The 6,351-nt window shown below is 36.8% G+C and overlaps 1 non-coding gene across 1 annotated transcript; it reads left to right on the top strand.

Annotated features, from left to right (window-relative positions):
• Positions 1-244: 244 nt before the first annotated feature.
• LOC145161873 (U1 spliceosomal RNA) lies at positions 245-405 on the top strand. Its single transcript, XR_013738736.1, has one exon. It is a non-coding gene; the product is annotated as a U1 spliceosomal RNA (small nuclear RNA).
• Positions 406-6,351: the final 5,946 nt, after the last annotated feature.

The raw sequence follows: 6,351 nt of genomic DNA, 5'->3' as shown, positions 1-6,351 counted from the left end.
AAATATTCATAAAAGAAATATTTGTTTGTTCATTAGAGATGAAAAACATTTTAAGAAAACCAATATGTGAAATATATTTAAAATTTTGTCAATGCATATTTCATTTAATGCTTTAAAAACAGGGGTGTAGAAGGAAAGGAATTTGTGTGGAAATATGTAATGTAATGGTATCCCACATCGCTTCAAGTAAGAAATATAAAGGCATGGAAAGTATTATAAAAAGAAATTGAGGCTAATGTGTTAGATACTTACCTGGATGGGGTCAATGGTTGGTCAAGATGAATCATGGCTTAGAGTAGTGACTTTCATTGCACTTTGAAAGGGCGCTGCTTTAAGGTCGGCCCAAGTGGTCGAGCCTACATCATAATTTGTGACAGTGGGAGCTTGCGTTCGCGCAGCCCCTGCACAATTCATCAGTTCAAGTTTCAATCAAAGCTTTTTGCTGCAGATACAGATAAGTTGTGTTGTTGGTTGTGGTAGTATCATTGCAATTTTTTGTGTTTCTCTCATGTTGTTGTCTTCTCATGCAATAAATTTCAATATCTATACAAACACAAACCAAGATATAAATAAACAAAATAGAATGACTGTATTATCCGGTCAAACAACCTTGATGTTCTAAACGTTTTTATCCATTCAAATACAAATGACACTCAAATATCCATAGACAGCTTGATGCAATTTTGACAGAGAACAAACGAAGAACTCAAGGCCGTTTATTATTAATTTTCTTAACCAACCAAAAAAACCCATGAAACATCCACCTATATAGGAAATACTAATCTCTCGGAAATAGCTAACAACCTAACTCATATCCTAAGGGATAAACCCAAACAAATGAAAATTCAAAAGAAAATAGAAAAAAACTAATATTAAAAAAAAAAACTAGATAAACCCAACAGAACTTGGGTCAGCCGGCCTTGAGAAGATTACCCAGATCATGGGTCAGGTCCACAATCAGGAGACTGGCCAGATCGTCTGCATCACAACTTATGTCGACAGACACTGTATTATGACCGAGACTAGTGTCGGTAGGACAAATGTGTAATTTTTCCACCAAAAAGGTGGGATGGTATGGGTTATTGATGTTTGTGAAAAAGATTCACATGTCTTCATCCTCACTATAAAAAAACAATCCTATAAATATTATCTAATTAATTGATATGATGAATACATGATATTGGTATGTAGATCCAAATCCATATATGGGACATCTATAACAGGGGTTGATGCTTTTGTCATCACTGCCGAATCAGTCACCATGATAGGTGAGGCTTGCACTATCGGGTAAGTCTCTTGAGTATGCGCAACATCTTGGCATCACAATTTCAATTTATAATCGTTTCCATACAAACAATCATTATTTATTCAACATCATTTGTAAAAGAAAGGGTAAAATAGTCATTTACTCTCATATAATCCAAAATTGTTATTTTTATTCCACATAAGTTTGGACAATTTATTATTATCATTATTATTATTATATATATATATATATTAAAGAGTGAAAAATTTTAACAGTAAACATGATGTTTTTTTTGGCAGAAATGGTCCCTCAACTATATTTGGGTCATTTTAAAGTTGCTTCATTTTTGTCTTTTTTGGTCCCTCTACTAAACATGGTGTTTTTTGGCAGAAATGGTCCCTCAACTATATTTGGGTCATTTTAAAGTTGCTTCGTTTTTGTCTTTTTTGGTCTCTCTACTAAACATGGTGCTTTTTTGGCAGAAATGGTCCCTCAACTATATTTGGGTCATTTTAAAGTTGCTTCCTTTTTGTCTTTTTTGGTCCCTCTACTTCCGTTGGTTATTTGTGGCATTGTAGGTCCCTATGTTTTCGTTTAATTGTCACTTTATTAGTTTGTATTATTATTATATATATATATATATATATATATATATATATATATTAAAGTTGTGGAAGAAAGGAATAGTAAAGTTGACATACTTTGTCCATGTTTGGTCCCTTGATTTACATATCCGGTCCCTGTACTTCTTTAATTAATTTATTCATGTCCTTTTGTTTGTGTTCCATTCAACTTCCCATTTTTTTGGCAGAATTGGTCCCTGTATTATTGTTGGAAGTTAGGAATACTAAATTTGGATGTTTTTTGGCAACTTTGCTCATTATTCTTTACCCATTTTGACACTTTTGGTTCTTGCAATCAATATTTTTACACTTTTTTGGAACCTTTTAATATTTAAAGTTTAGCCACAAAACTTTAACGGTTTGACAACTTTGATCCCTTTTCTAAAAAGTTGCTAATTCCTACCCCTTTAATTCTTTAGCCATTTTCACACTTCTGGTCCTTGCAGTCAAAACTTTTACATTTTTTGTCTGGGGCAAAGCCCGGACTTTTCATCCTTGCACTTTCTATGTCTGTCATATTTATCAATTCAGAAACAACATTGAAAGCTTCTGGCCGCCGCGTAGCGGGGTAACCTTTCTAGTTGTTATTATTATTATTATTATTATTATTGTTAGACAAAATTACACGATTAGTCCTTGTGGTTTACCAGATTTAACACATTGAGGACAACGATGGAAACCTCTATGCACTTGGTTTATGTGGTTTCATTTTGTTACAAAAGTGATCTGAAATTACTCTTTTACTCCTAATCCGATTTTTTTTATTAATTTATATTTCTCTTTTTGGTTTTAAGTTAATGTTTTATTTATTAGAAAATACCCACCCAATACCATAAAGCCACCCACCATCTGCCATCACCACCACCACCGCCACCGCCAAAATTACATAAATGGTCCATATGGTTTACCCGTGCTCACAAATTCAGTCCCTACTATCTGAAAAGACCAAATTACTCTCACATTAACGGACAAAAAGCAACGGTCTATATTTGCCGGATTGGTTTTCCGGCCGCTGCCATACATGGCAATAAAGTTCAATTTGTGAGACCATTTCTTTATTTTCCTCATTTATTGCAAGAAATAATGATTTAGATTTCTTTACTTATGTAATTAGATGACATTGTTTATCTTCCTTTACTAGATTATCTCAATGCAATTCAACATGCTACTTTACTTTACAAAGCAATACATTCCGACCCCGGTAACGCCGGGGAAACCTTTCTAGTTATTATTATTATTATTATTATTATTATTATTTAGTTCGCGATGTAAAATGGTTATATGTATAGATATAGTGTTGTTGCATAAGATTTGTTTATTTTATCTATATAAAGTGTTGTTTGTCTAGTTGAATGACTTGTAGCACTGAGTAAGTCTCTTGACCCTCTCCAACATCTTGGCAATCATAAATTAGTTAATAACCGTTTCCAAAATTGAAATTATTAACTTCACATCACTTTAGGAATGTTTGTCCTATCAAGTTCTACAAAGGTAAAGTTGTTGAACGGGTAATGATGTATGTTTAGATAAAATATTGTATACACGAGATTTATTTTTTGCTAGATAAAATGTTGTACACGTAATATTTGTTTCTTTTGTCTAAAAAAAGGTTGTATACATGAGGTTTATTTCTTTTATGGACCGAATAAACAATTTGAAAAAGTATAAATCTAAAACTAAATGAGCATTCACCCTTACATCTGAAAAAAAAAATCATAATATTCATCACATGAGAAGTTACGAGGGGAAAAAGGAAAAGCTGGTAAAGGGTTAGTATCTTAATACATTAAACAAAGTTTTTTTTTTGCTTAACCCATTAAGTCATTATCTTCACATTAAGTAAAAAATAAACACTCATATATAGTTGACTGTATTAAGTGTTTAACCCGTTATACTCACTAATTCAAAAAAAAAAAAAAAAAAAAAAAAAAAAAAACCTTACTCTCGTTACATCAAAAAATACAATTATATTTTGCTTAACCCATTAAGTAAAAAAAAAAAGCTTACTCTCATTACGTCCAAGAATACAATCATATTTTATTCAACGTTATATGTAAATAGAAAATAGAAGGTTAAAATGATAATTTACTCTTATTCGTCATCATTTGTACACAATAGACATAAGGATAAACTAGTCGTTTATTGTTTTTCTTTTTCGTTTGCCTCGTTTACCTTTCAGGAAGTCCGTTTATATATTTGGAGAAGAGAGGTGTACATGAAAGTTTGCATGCGTTCATAAATGCTTGCAAAAAAATAAGGATGATACAACCATTCATCGGCAAAGAGAATGTAAGTATGCAACTATTTATGTAACAACGTGAAAATTTAAAACAATTTTTCATTTTTCAAACATAACATATCTCATATAAATCATCTCAAAACTCAGGTGTATTAAATGTTATCACAGTAAAACATATCCCAGAATCTCCATTACAAATCCTCTGCCAGTGTGTACAAATCATGCCGACGCCTTCCCGCGATCCTCGCTAGTACCTGAAACACAAATCACATAACACGGTAAGCATAAATGCTTAGTGATTTCCCCAAAATACCACATATAGCACATAAGCCACTCGAGGCTACAACTCGGTATGACCCTCTGGTCAATGTGTCTCAGCGGGACCCTCCAGTCCCGTAGCTCGTTGGACCCTCCGGTCCGGTCTGATCGAGGACCCTCTGGCCTCATAAGTCATTGGACCCTCTGGTCCGGTCTATATAACACATATCATACATATAACACAAAGCACATAATTCTCAAACATACACATACACATAAGACCCTTCGGTCTACACATAGATACCACTCTAGGTAATGTATAGTGAGGAGACTCACCTCGGGTAATCTCGGAAAGTCTCCAACTCGAAATACCGATCTAGCCTCCGCCTAATCACATAAAGTAATTTATCTCTAATTAACAACGATTCTCATAGGCTAGACTAATCCCTTCCTATAATCTCCCAGAAGAGGAAAAGACCATTTTACCCCTCCAATGGTCCAAATGTCCAAATGTTGACCAAACCCTAAAAGTCAACGAAAGTCAACTCCAGTCAACGGTCCAACTTTGACCAGACTCGTCGAGTGCACTCGGGTGACTCGGCGAGTCCATGTGTGTCCTCTGAATCCTCCTAAGGCCTCACTCGACTCGTCGAGTTAACCTTTCACTCGACGGGTTACCACTGATCACGAATCGCGGAACAACACGATCCGACTCGTCGAGTCCTCTCCTGGACTCGACGAGTTTCCTCCATGACAATGCTCAAACGACCTTCTGAGGTCAGATCTGTTTCTCTAACTTATAGATCTGACCTTCTAACACCCAAAAGTCACGTAAAGGTCCCATCTTTATGTTCATGCATCGCACATATGGCTCTATTTGATGAAATAACTCTTAAAATGGAACCCTAGACTCAAAACTCTTATGGGACTGCATAAAGCTGGATGGTTGGGACTCTCTGGACCTCTCAAGGTCCAGATCTAAAGTCTATTCCTCAATGGGACTCCACATACCCCATATTCCAACTAAAGAAGGGGTAAAGAAACCCTAGATTCATGAGATCTACTATATACACGAAAATAGGCATGGATTCATACCTCAAACAACAACCTTTGATGAAGTGATAGTAGATCTGAGCTCCTCAATCAGCCTAGCTTGAATCCCCTCCTTCCTTTTTGCAAGAATGCACTAAAAGTGAAGTAATTAGCTCCTTCCCTCACTCTTTATGCTTCTGGGTCGTTAGGGTTTCTCAAGTGGGTGTGTGGCCGCAAATGAAGGCCATAAGGTCCTTTAAATAGGGCACTGGCCCAAAGATTTAGGGTTTCTGTCCACAGCGTGGACTCGTCGAGTCGACCCTCCGACTCGTCGAGTCCATTCATTAATCCGAGTCATCAGTCGCGATCCCACTCGACGAGTTTAGGCGTCAACTCGTCGAGTCCCTCTTCTCATCTCAAACAAATATTTAAATTATGATACCTGGAATTCCGGATGTTACAATTCTCCCCCACTAGAATCAGACTTCGCCCTCGAAGTGTTACTCTGCAAACAACTTTGGATGCTGCTCACGCATCTCCACCTCCGGCTCCCAAGTCAGCTCGGACCCTCTCCGATGCTGCCACTAGACCTGAACCAGAGGCACCTCCTTGTTCCTCAGAACCTTGATCTTCCGATCCAAGATCGCGATCGGCCTCTCAATGTAATTCAAGCTCGCATCCACCTGAATATCCTCTAGCGGCACTACTGCCGTCTCATCGGCTATACACTTCCTCAACTGGGATACGTGGAAGGTATCATGAATCTGGCTTAACTCCGCAGGTAGCTCTAAACGGTATGCTACCTTACCCACTCTCGCGGTCACCCTGAACGGGCCAATGTATCGGGGCCCCAGTTTTCCCCTCTTCCTGAATCGGATCACTCCTTTCCAAGGAGATACCTTCAGGAGTACGAAATCTCCAACCTGGAACTCGAGCTCGGAGCGCCGCCTATC

The sequence above is a fragment of the Lactuca virosa genome, chromosome 2 (genome assembly GCF_052849685.1).
Source record: "Lactuca virosa cultivar CGN04683 chromosome 2, Lactuca_virosa_CGN04683_v6, whole genome shotgun sequence".
Taxonomy (NCBI): Eukaryota; Viridiplantae; Streptophyta; class Magnoliopsida; order Asterales; family Asteraceae; genus Lactuca; species Lactuca virosa.
The sequence above is the reverse complement of the archived record's forward strand: the minus strand, read 5'-3'. Positions and strand labels throughout refer to the sequence as shown.